Below are 12,294 nucleotides of genomic sequence, written 5' to 3'. Positions count from 1 at the left end.
TCATTATATTGAAGGCACTGATTCACATTCTTCTGCCAACTCTCATTTGTCATGCCCTAGTAGGACTTAAGCCTGTTTTTGACTTTTTTGATGGGTGCACCCTTTAAACCTCTTCATAGTTGGGACATTTAAGACCGTTGTTCTTGTTGCAATTGCCTTGAGACCTGTAAGTAAGCTGCAGGCACTGAGCATGTACCTGCCTTTCACATGCTTCTTCCTGGACAAATTGGCCCTGAGAATTAAAGCCAGCATCCCCCGCCTGTACAGGAGAGCTGTTAAAAAGTTTTAGGATCCAGTGTAGTGCCATGAGTATGTTCAACTCGTGAGAAAATCTGCAGTTAGAATATCCACCAGAAAGATTGTTATCGAAGGTTAGTAACTTGTTCATCTAGCACAGGGCTGCAGCTAATCAAAATCAACAAATAGCTGGAGATCCGTTTCAGTTCAATGGGAGCAGCTAAAACAATCATAAGAATGTATACTTGTAGTTTTTGTTTCACATAGCAATGATTAATTTCTCTGCTCAGTTATGTTGAATCACTGGGACGAATAATTGTTTGTACCACCATGCTGTTTTCTGCTTAGATTTGATTAACTTAGTAAATCTCTTGTGGTGTAAATCACACACAAGAACGTTATCGTTGCAAGTTGATGTACACTGTGTTGAACAGTTATCAGCTGGCCTAACAGGGATATTTGTGAGTGAGACCTCACAAAACAATCTGACGTAAGGTTAGGTTTATTTTTACATTCTTTTAGGTTCCGACTGAACCGTGTTTTGCAAAAATACTGTGCGAAGTGCAGGCTGTGTGTATTTGAAGGCTAATGAACGATACGAATTTCTATGCCCTTTGTTGAGCCAAGAAATAGTGTCATAGCTTCCAACTTAAGTAAACATAAGAATTTTATTCCTAGAAAGAAGTCCTGGATAGACGTACATTTGCTTTCCAAACCACATACATAGCAGACGTGGTTAAAGGTTTCCTCAATTATAGCAATTCCATAGACAACTGAGAATGAAGAACATGTCCTATTTTAGAGCAAGTTTCTTAAAACTTCAAATACATCATTTCTTAATTCGTTCTTTCTGATTAGCAACAAAGAAAATCTATTTAGAGTATTGTGTCCATCATAAAACCTTTTTTTGTGTAATATGGTGGTGTTAATACATGGACATACATGTAACACAGAGGTCCCTCTTCTGAGTTCCCAAACAGAAGGAACAACTGCATGGTGTAAAGCTTTTAATTAAGCCAATGTGTAGTCCGGTGAGTAGTCCAGTAGTGCCAATAATGCATTTCCAAATTCCCGTTTCAATGGGCCGGATGTACAGAGCATTTTTGTCCTCACAGGCGGTCCTATTCGGAGTTTGTGACCGCAAACATGCATTTTCCAACATACTGGGTCCATTTTAGGAGACAGTAACGTTAGAAATGGACAAGTAATCTCCATTTGCAAGGGGCATGTTGTATGCTTCTGTTCGAAATAGTAATTTCTATCAATATGTATCGATAGCATGGAAAAGTTACAGAGCCCAAAGTTGGAGTGGCGACCCATTCACTTTGTGAATGTAAAAAAAAGAATAGGTTTGTTGGGGAGTATGCATTTTCTACGGGTGATGTTGGATTCTGGCTCCACCAGGGGTATCATCTCACGGCTATAAGCTGCCCTCAAGAATGATAGACAAACGAATGTAACGTCTACATGTGAAAATTGGAATGGAGCTCTGGAGTCCCCACTTACTGAGGGGGCGAGCTTATGCACAGAGCAGGAGGTGGCAAACAATGGCAGGTTTGAGTGACACAATTTTGCTACCTACACAGAGCATATTTGACACTGCAGTGCCTGCATAGCGTTTATCCAGTGCGCTCCGCCAGTTTCGCACGGTGCAGAGTGTTCCCGGCTCATTGGGACATGTTGCGTGGAACTGTAGGGTTATACAGCGTTTTTGGAAGAGACATTGCTGTAGGTGCCAAGAGTGACTGCAGCGAAGGTGGAGTTAACAATATGACACTGCCTATTGTGTATGAAGCCTCTCTCTAAGAAAAGTAACAAGAGGCATTACAGATTTGCCCAGCTGGGACAAGTACTGACCAGCAGGCGTATCGCCATTCACTAGGCTAACCCTAGCCCCTCTGATGCAAATTAAATGGTGGGCCAATTTGTTGGAGTGGCAGAAGAAGGTCAACTCTGGAAGGTTCAGTCAGATGATAACCCAGAACAGGTTCTGGAGCTCTGAGGTGCTTTGGTAGACCATCTGGGACCGAATTATGCAACGGTAGTCATTAGTTCTGCCTCGAGTTTGTCCGTAGACGTGACCGTTGCTGCTCGCGTGGTGGCCAAGGATTTGGCCGAACCCAAGTAGACCTGGAGGAGACCCCATGTCGCAAGATGTGGACCAGGTATTTCTGGAGCTTTAAGGATGTGTCTCGCCTTGTGGTAGTTGCCAACTGGGGGGTGCCCGTCATCTGCTCCTTTTTGATTTTTTAGTTCTGGTACAAGCGATGGTGTGACGTGGGTACACCAGCTCATGTGAAAATGTGATTGTCTGTACCTCTCCCGGGGGATTATGGATCAGTCCTCCTGGTCGCTCCTTGTGGGGTGAGATGCTACACTACATCTCTGCAGAATTGTTTTACTAATTATTTGTTTTGTTTTGTTTCTGGGCATACATATACTAGCTGTTTTCTTATTCCTTTTCGCTATATGTATTGCATAACAACCAATGCTTTAAATGTGAATAAACAGATTTTCAAATATGTTACCGATGGATTAAAAAATAGCTTTTGCACAAAACTGAACCAAGTATTTAGACAACTACAACAGTATCTATCATAGGAAAAAGTGAATACCGCGTAGACGTGGAGCCGGTTTTAAGCAGACTATGTTTGCACTACTTTAGAGCAGCATTTCCCAAACTGTAGGTTGCGACCCACTGGTGGGGCACCAGCCAATTTCTGGTAAGTTTGAAAGTGCAATAAATAAAGATGCTCTTACATTTTATACTTGTCTTGTCACATTTGCTGTGCTTCAAAGACAGAGATCAAATGTCAGGCTATGTCTTCTGACAAATTGCTGCTTATTCTTTTAACATGGAGTTTGGTGTTTACTTTTTGTTTCTCAGATTGCAAATCGAGAGGAGCTTTTAAAGTGAACTTTGTGACAATCGTGCTTGGGTATATGGAGTGTGAAAGGATAGGCCATAGGAGCCATTTTTGTAACACCCAACAAAATGTATATGACTGTAAATTAACTGCACACGTATTTTAGAATATTTTAACAGTTCGGAAAGCAAACATGAATCAATTCTTTTGTAATTCGAAGGTGTGATGAAAACAAAGATTTTTATAGGATCAAAACAATCAGGACACTTTTACTTGGTGATGCACAAAGGATAAATATTCACTGAAACCCGATTTTCCCACATTATCATTTGTGTGCTATATAGTTGTATCAGTAAAACTGTAACAGCCAGATTCATCAATGGAAAATTAGCTCGCAAAGGGACAGATTCTGAGAATCTGGCCCTTTGCAAGCGCAATTTTTGCATTTGGGATTCATCATCCCAAATGCAAAAATCGCAAATTGCGAAATCGCTAAATTGCGAAGAATTGCATTTAAGGAATCTCTATTTGAGATTCCTTAAATGCAATTCATGAACCATTTTAGAATTGCGAAATCGCAATTTTTGGCCGCTATTTACCGCGAAGTCTGACTTCGTGGTAAATAGCGAAAACTTAGAAAAATGCACTTTAGTGCATTTTTCTAAGTTGTATGTTACACACACACATGTCCTTTGGACATGTGTGTGCGCAACATCAGTCTACATTTTCAATTCAGGGGTGCTACAGGGTGTCCTTTGGACACCCCTGGCACCCTTGAAATCGCATCCTTATTTGCGATTAGCAAATTGCTAATCGCAAATAAGGAACGACTCCCCATTCATTCCTATGGGCCTGTAGGCCCATAGGAATGAATGGGGAGTCGTTCCTTATTTGCGATTAGCAATTTGCTAATCGCAAATAAGGAAGCTGTAGAAATTGCAAATAATATTGCCATTTCTACATGAATCCCGTTTTGCGAGTCTTTAATAGCGATTCTTTAATAATCGCTATTAAGGACTCGCAAAACAGGACAATGATGAATCTGAGGGTAAGTCTTTAGTGCCCCTTACATTGGAAAATGTGCTGTCTGTGAGTGACAGTGTGCTACTGTGCCATGCTTTAGTAATGTATTTGTGACAGCTACATACTACACCCTTACCACTCTCCTGCTGAATATTTTTGCTACACTTCGTGTGAAGCTAGGATTTTTCACAATCTCTATGACTTCAGTGATGTAATATTGGTATTAGCACCCCCACTCTAAAATTGTTCCAGCACACTCTTGCAAAGAGCTGAACTATGTCTCCGAGTCTAGTTTTAAAACAAACCCTTATAGGTATTCACAAGCATGACTGAGTGAAACTTTCAGTATTTTTTTATGTTATGTTATTACCTTCATTAAGCAGTTTTCACAGAGAATGTGCTCATAATATGTAATCAAACACAATCATCCCACTTGTGCATCGCTTTCACGCATAGATTGAGAAATATTATGTGGCGTAACAGCCGGAGCTGCCGACTTTGGATCTGGGGAACCAGGTTTGAGTTGCTGTGTTGGCTCTGAGCGAATCACTTATTTGTCCGTCCTTAAAATAAAATGAATCTGGCTTGAAATCAGGTGCTCATATAAAGTGCTCTAATGCACTTGGGTTGTGTTTGCGCTATATGAAAGTAATATACATATATATATATATATTCACTGAAAAAACCATAGGTTTCAGGCCTGATATAGTTCGGAATTAGCATTTAAAAAACCTTTGAAATTCACTGAAAAAACCATAGGTTTCAGGCCTGATATATTTCAGAATTAGCATTTAAAAATCTTTGAAATTCACTGAAAAAAACATAGGGTTGAGGCCTGATATAGTTAGGAATTAGCATTTAAAGAACCTTAGAAATTCACTGCAAAAACTGAAGGTCTTAGGGGTGTTATAGTTAGCTGGACATTTCACTTGTACACAACCATTGAAATTCCTCCGATATAGTTAGTTGTACTAACTATATCTCGCGCGCCCGCAATCTACTGCTGATGATGTCACATATTACATCATTCATGACCTGGTCAGTGACATTACTGATGACATCTCAAATGACATCACTGATGACATCATCCAATGAATGTGGTTTGCTTCATTATTTAAATATGTATCATATATATAGCAATTTACATTGAAGAATGAGTGGATATATATATAAATATCTGGATGGAGGATTTAGTAGCAGTGTGATTGACTGTTTACTTGACTAATTTAAAGTGTCTCTCTAAATATATTGGATAGTGACTAAACTGTGTGAACATCTGTATCACTTTGTCAGTTGTTGTAAAAACTACTTCTCCAGTTGGTTACTAGCTATTTGAAAGTCTATATTAGTTATTGATTAGTTAACTGAGTATTTGTATAGGAGAGTGAATGTGTATGTGGTTCGGTGGGAGGTGTGTGACTGCCCAAAGATGTGTGAATAGTTGATTTAGTAGGTATATGACGTTAAGACTACATGTTATAACAGTTGTTTGGGTGAGTGAATATCTTTATGGGTGTGGTGATGAGCAAATATCTCTCTTAATGGTACATGTCCAACAAAGTAGAAAAATAAAAGGCAATGTATGTGTCAGTTGTTGCTTATAAATAAGTATACATAAGACTCAGTGATTGTATGCGTGACTGTATGGATAACTGTATACTTCTAATAGTGATTTTATATAATACACTAAGTATAATTTACTATCTATATGAATAGATAAAGTGGTGTTTGTATAAGTGTATAGCTAAGTAAATATAAGTATGATCCATTGTTTGCATAAGTGAATAGGATGACTTTATAAGTGAATAGGATGTGTGCTGATGTGTAATGTCGATATAGATGTATAAGTATATTTGATAGTGTTCTATTGATCATTGACTGCATGTATGAGTGAATCTGTAGCTAAGTGATTAGATGTGTGTATAGATCTAGGAATCACTGAGTGGGTTTTTAGAAACTTGTATTGGTGTGTCAATGGATTCAAATATGGTACTCTGTATTTTACAGTGAATGATGAAAGGTTATACTAGTGTATGATGAGCTGTATCGCCACGTGGATGATGTCATCAGTGATGTCATTTGAGATGTCATCAGTGATGTCACTGACCATGTCATGAATGATGTAATATGTGACCTCATCAGCAATAGATTGCGGGCGCGCGATATATAGTTAGTACAACTAACTATATCGGAGGAATTTCAATGGTTTTGTACAAGTGAAATGTCCAGCTAACTATAACACCCCTAAAACCTACAGCTTTTTCAGTGAATTTCTAAGGTTTTTTAAATGCTAATTCCTAACTATATCAGGCCTGAAGTTGGCCCCCAGGGACCCCCAGTATTCAAGGGGAATTACTTCCCCCTCTGCAAATGCGCCAGGGGGCGAGTTTGCAGAGCGGTGCAGGGAGGGGGTGGGGCTTGAGGTGACGGATTGCATCACTCTGCAAACGCGCCCCCTGGCGAGTATGCAGAGGGGGCACTAATTCCCCTTGAATACTGGAGGTCCCCGGGGGCCAACTAGCCCACCAGGAACCTCCAGTATGCGCCAGGGGGCTGCCTTGCAGAGAGGTGTAAAAAGGGGCGTGGCCTCTTTACACGTCTCTGCAAGGCAGCCCCCTGGCGCGTTTGCAGAGGGGGAACTAATTCCCCTTGAATACTGGGGGTCCCTGGGGGCCTACTAGTCCACCAGGAACCTCCAGTATGTGCCAGGGGGCTGCGTTGCAGAGATGTAAAAAGGGGCGTGGCCTCATTACACGTCTCTGCAAGGCAGCCCCCTGGCACATACTGGAGGTTCCTGGTGGGCTACTTGGCCCCCAGGGACACCCAGTATTCAATGGGAATTATTTCCCCCTCTGCAAACGCGCCATGGGGCGCGTTTGCAGAGTGGTGCAGGGAGGGAGCGGGGCTTGAGGTGACGAATTGCACCACTCTGCAAACGCACCCCCTGGCGAGTATGCAGAGGGGGCACTAATTACCCTTGAATACTGGGGGTCCCCGGGGGCCAACTAGCCCACCAGGAACCTCCAGTATGCACCAGGGGGCTGCCTTGCAGAGAGGTGTAAAAAGGGGTGTGGCCTCTTTACACGTCTCTGCAAGGCAGCCCCCTGGCGCGTTTGCAGAGGGGGAACTAATTCCCCTTCAATACTGGGGGTCTCTGGGGGCCAACTAGCCCACCAGAAACCTCCAGTATGCGCCAGGGGGCTGTGTTGCAGAGAGGTGTAAAAAGGTGCGTGGCCTCTTTACACGTCTCTGCAAGGCAGCCCCCTCGCGCGTTTGCAGAGGGGGAACTAATTCCCCTTGAATACTGGGGGTCCCTGGGGGCCAACTAGTCCACCGGGAACCTCCAGTATGCGACAGGGGGCTGCGTTGCAGAGAGGTGTAAAAAGGGGCGTGGCCTCTTTACACGTCTCTGCAAGGCAGCCCCCTGGCACATACTGGAGGTTCCTGGTGGGCTACTTGGCCCCCAGGGACCCCCAGTATTCAAGGGGAATTATTTCCCCCTCTGCAAATGCGCCAGGGGGCGCGTTTGCAGAGTGGTGCCTTAATTTTTTTGGGTGGATCGGCAAGGTACGCTTACCCCGAGATTTTTTCAACAAAATATAATAATTTTTGGGGGCCTTGGGGGTCTTTGTGGGACCCCCTAAGAAGGCCTAGGGAGTCAGGGTGTTTCTACCCTGCCCCCTTTCGAGTTTTTCGCGTTTCTTTTTCTGTTTTCTATGTTTGTCAAACATAAACATTTACATAATGCAACATTATATCATAAGAGAAAAACCAAACAATGAGAATCTATTTGAACAAAATGAATCGCAATGAGTCACTATCCCACATCACGGACTTGTTATACATTTCATAAAAAATAGTTAGTCAGGTACAAAAATACAAATATCCCATAGAAAAAGCCCCCTGTAAACATTCACACAATAAATAGATAGAGAATTTGACGAGGTCTAAAATCTCATTCCCGCCCTCCACCAAAAAACTGGCCACTGCATCCTCTCCCTCTGCTTTAATCAAAGCTCGAACCCCATGTTTTATGAAATTTCTTAAGTCCCCCATCTCTTGCTGCGAAGGTATATTCACTTTTCTTCACCCTTCTCATCTTATGCCCCCATTCCAAGGCTGACGGAACTGAGTCGGAATGCCAATTTTGAAGGACCAGTGATCTTGCAATCGCCATAGCTATGTACAAAAATCTAGTCACTGAATCTACAAAATAGAGATCCGGATCAAAGCCAAATAGAATTAACCTGTCATTTACTTCCAACTGTAAATTACATTCTTTTTCGAGATATACAAATACCTCTACCCAGTACACATTAATCTTTGGACAGTGGAGCATGATATGTGACCAATTGGCAACAGGAAAATTCAAACATCGGAAGCATTGGGAAGACTGATTGGGGTACATCTTTGCGAGGGCAACTGGGGTTCGATACAGCAACCATTTACTAAAAAAATAACATCCTGCGCCAGTTTGCCCCTCTTAAAGAGCTAAAATTCAGCCTGTTGATAGTGGTCCAGATATGGGGGGAGATTTCACAGTTTTCCTGCTCTGACCATTTCCTTAAAGCTTTAGATTCAACATCCACCCCCCTTACCGAGGTCAGATATTTCTTCCAGGCACCAGGCTTCCTGTCTGATACCTTAACTAAAAGATCCTCCACCAACTGATTTTGAAACAAAGAGGAAATGGAGCTTGTTTCAGCAAGATATTTAAATACAGTGCCATAAGAATTCATTAGGATAAAATCATTGGTCAATAATTGGCGCATATCTACTATAGACACACAGTTACCATCCCGTATAAAGTCAGAAATTTTAACAAACCCCGCTTCCGCCCATTTTAAAGCCAGATATCTGGGTTGTCTAACACCTATGATGCTGATTGGCTTTCAACTGTCTGTCAACACTGGTTTGGAGTGTTGACAGACAGTTGACAGACAATCAGCATGCAGCTCGTGAAGGTACGCTTACTGTACAGACCTCTGAAATCTGCACCAGATATCGCTATGATTTTACTTTTGATTTTCTCAGGAACTACTGAACGGATTTACACCATTTAACAAAAAGCACAATCTGCGAACTGAACTCTACCTGAGAGAGAGAGCGAGAGAGAGAGAGAGAGAGAGAGAGAGAGAGAGATATTGATTGATTTAACACAGAAATGGAATATGAGGCCTTACCCTATACTCTGCTGCAGAACGGTATTTTCAAGTTCGCTAGAATCACTGGTATCAACACCAATGTTTTTCAGAAGCCATGTGATTTTAATGAACATATGCCACAAGCCACCACCCCATTCTGAAAGGTGTTCCAGCTCCAGTGCAATTAACCATCTGCCACTTTTATGAGCAGTACAATATCTTGGCCACAGTCTGATAAAGACACATTGAAGGGCGAGGTCAAAGTTGTGACATTTACAAACAATTGCTATGAGAGAGGAACACAAAAAATTGTAAAGAGTATGTTATTTTGGTAATTCATAGCATTTTCAAAGCATATATACTATTTCATTAAAAAAAAAACTATATAATTTCCGTTAAAGCTAGGTGGGTTGCAAATGTGTGTTGTTTTAAAATTCAGTCATGGTTCCAAAATGTTTGAGAAGCTCTGCTGTAGATTGTATTGTGTGCCTAACTTCCACTGCCAACCGCAACATGAATACAGCACCTACATAGGAGTAACCATGCAGAGTAAGACAGGCAGCAACACCAGAGATTCCCTTTAAATAAATTTAAATTTAGATAATTGCATGAAAAACGCTGAAGGACTAAAAGCCAAATACATTGAGTAAGTGATAAGATTAAGAATATTATTGTTCGTGGTTAATATGGCGTACTACACATTATATAATACTGCCTTTTAATTACCTATGACTCACCATTTTACAGTAAGTTCTTCCATCTCGTATCAAATGTGATTTCTCAATTCAGAAACACTCGAAAGGCGCACTGAGCAAGAACAATCAGAGTCCTGAGTGACCAGCTATGGAATGTGCAAAGCCACGACCTGTAATTTCAACCTGGTTTGCCATCATTTATAAGGAGGTCGAATGTGAGCCTTTTCAAAGAAGCACTAGCATTCTTAGATACCTAGTTACTACAAGAGCTGGTGATGATCAAATTGTTTTGGAAAACCAAAGGTTAGCAGCCAGTGGCAGACCTATTGGCTTTGCCGATGCTTTTTCCAGTTGTGAACGGCCTGATAATTGTGTGGTAGCTGCTTCTGCGGCAGTAGGAGATCCTATATCTATAGCTATATGATAGTTAAGTACATTAAATGCCAATCACATGTCAAGAGTATGCTTTAGTAATGGGTAAATTCAGTGAATGACAATATTTTGTTTGTGTCTCCAAGCTAGGGATGTTTTCAAAACTGTCCCCTGTGTGTAGGAGAACTCATTTAAGCTGTCTGTTCCCCCACCTATTTTACTAGAAGTCAGCTAACATGCATGAATCCATAAAAAGACTCTACGGCATATTTAAAGCTGTTATTTAATTTTCGCCTGTTGCTGCTTCTCTGAGGATCACGCAGTTTTCTAAGAGCAAATTGATTTTTTGTTCCTGAATATTTGTCTTCTCTCAGTTTCAATAAACGGCGAAGGAGTATGGCCTGACATCAAATAGAGCTATTTTGTATTCATTAAAATTGGATTCTCTTTTGAGACGCGCAAAGGACGGTCTCGAGTCAGTTGCATGTTAACGAGGGTAAAGCATCCCCACTGATGTAATGATCCTTTCATTTTTACTAACTGGAAATATTCCATGATTATGAGCACATTTATCGCTTTAGTACATTGCATGTTTAAAATGTAAAAGGGTGTATATTTAAAGGGTTGTTTTGTATATAAAAGGGAAAGGGTTGGCCATTGGTGCAGCACCATTCGTTTCCACTTCTTCGTAGGCTTTGCTAACTCTGGACTTAAAGAAACAAGCTCACATCACCACGCTTTTCAGGTCTTCATATTGTCTCCAGTTAGTTGTTTTTTCTCAATCTGTGTCTTCATTACATTTATCATTCAGCTCCATGCAACTGTAGGAAACTTGTACCTCATACTCTTCCAGCAGATCCTTGCGCTCTTTTTACTGACCCTGACACAGTTTCGATGCTCTAGACATAGGGAAGGTCCTTTTCGGTTAACATGGCCAATGAAAGCAATAGACTTCCTCTCTGGCTAAGGTCGACTAGGGAAACCAACTCAATTCTGAAAACTATTGAAACCTCATTTCTTCTGCTTAATTTTGCTTGGTAGTTCCTTGTCTCCAATGCCAGGACACGTGATCCCCTGGTAATGGAGCACCCTTTAAATGCCAAAATAAATCCTTCAAAGTCTGTACATTTGACCAATCTTTTTCCAAGGGTCGGGAAGTCTGATAGTAGTCTGGGACACTGGTCTTTTTAAGAGCTTGTAAAAAAACTAAAGCCAACCCTTTGAGAAAGAAGTCTCTGCAAGTGAATGCCCTGAAAGACTTTAATGCAATCTCTACCTTCTGTTCTAAAAGGTAGGCTGAATCTAAAAAGTTAGCTTTGTTTGAAATAAATTCAGAAACAAACCTAGAATCGCTGGTAGAAGTTGAATCCTCCCCTGTGCTCTGTAAATCTACAGCAGCCAATCATTTGGAAGGGCACATAGTCCAGGCAATTTCATCAACTAGGGAAATTACGATTTTACTCTCCTCGATATTGATATGGTTCCAAGTCAAGGCCAATCCCTGAAAGTTACTCCTGATCCTTCCTCACCTCATCGACCAGTGGAAAATATGGCGTGCACTCCCCTGGGTTCCCCACCCAGGATACAGATTCTCACCAGAACACCAGCAAGAGTTTTTTAACCAACCTAAGGGTGTCTGGTTCTCCTGAACTGCGTTTGAGCCCACATCCCTCTTGCAACCTTCCTGGAAACCATGTACAGCTGTCTGACTCACTACTCTGCTTAGAAAGAGTCATGTCATGCATTCTGGCTCTGATAGAGAAATTAGTGAATAACTGATCATATTTTGGACTCACTCTTGTCCTTGACCAGATTTTTGATTTTGGACAAGAGAACTGTAGGGGAAAAGGCCACTTCTTTAACCAGTTTTTCTAAGTCTATGAGTAGGTCCCGGCTCGAGGCTTTCCTACTCAGTCCCTCTTCAAGTAAATCCCATAGGGTGGATGCCGTACCTAA

The 12,294-nt window shown here is 41.5% G+C and overlaps 1 protein-coding gene across 1 annotated transcript in view; it reads left to right on the top strand.

Annotated features, from left to right (window-relative positions):
* EFCAB11 (EF-hand calcium binding domain 11) overlaps positions 1-12,294 on the top strand; it is a 418,365-nt gene that overhangs the window by 277,593 nt on the left and 128,478 nt on the right. The window lies entirely within an intron of this gene.

The sequence above is a fragment of the Lissotriton helveticus genome, chromosome 9 (genome assembly GCF_964261635.1).
Source record: "Lissotriton helveticus chromosome 9, aLisHel1.1, whole genome shotgun sequence".
Taxonomy (NCBI): domain Eukaryota; kingdom Metazoa; phylum Chordata; class Amphibia; order Caudata; family Salamandridae; genus Lissotriton; species Lissotriton helveticus.
The sequence above is the reverse complement of the archived record's forward strand: the minus strand, read 5'-3'. Positions and strand labels throughout refer to the sequence as shown.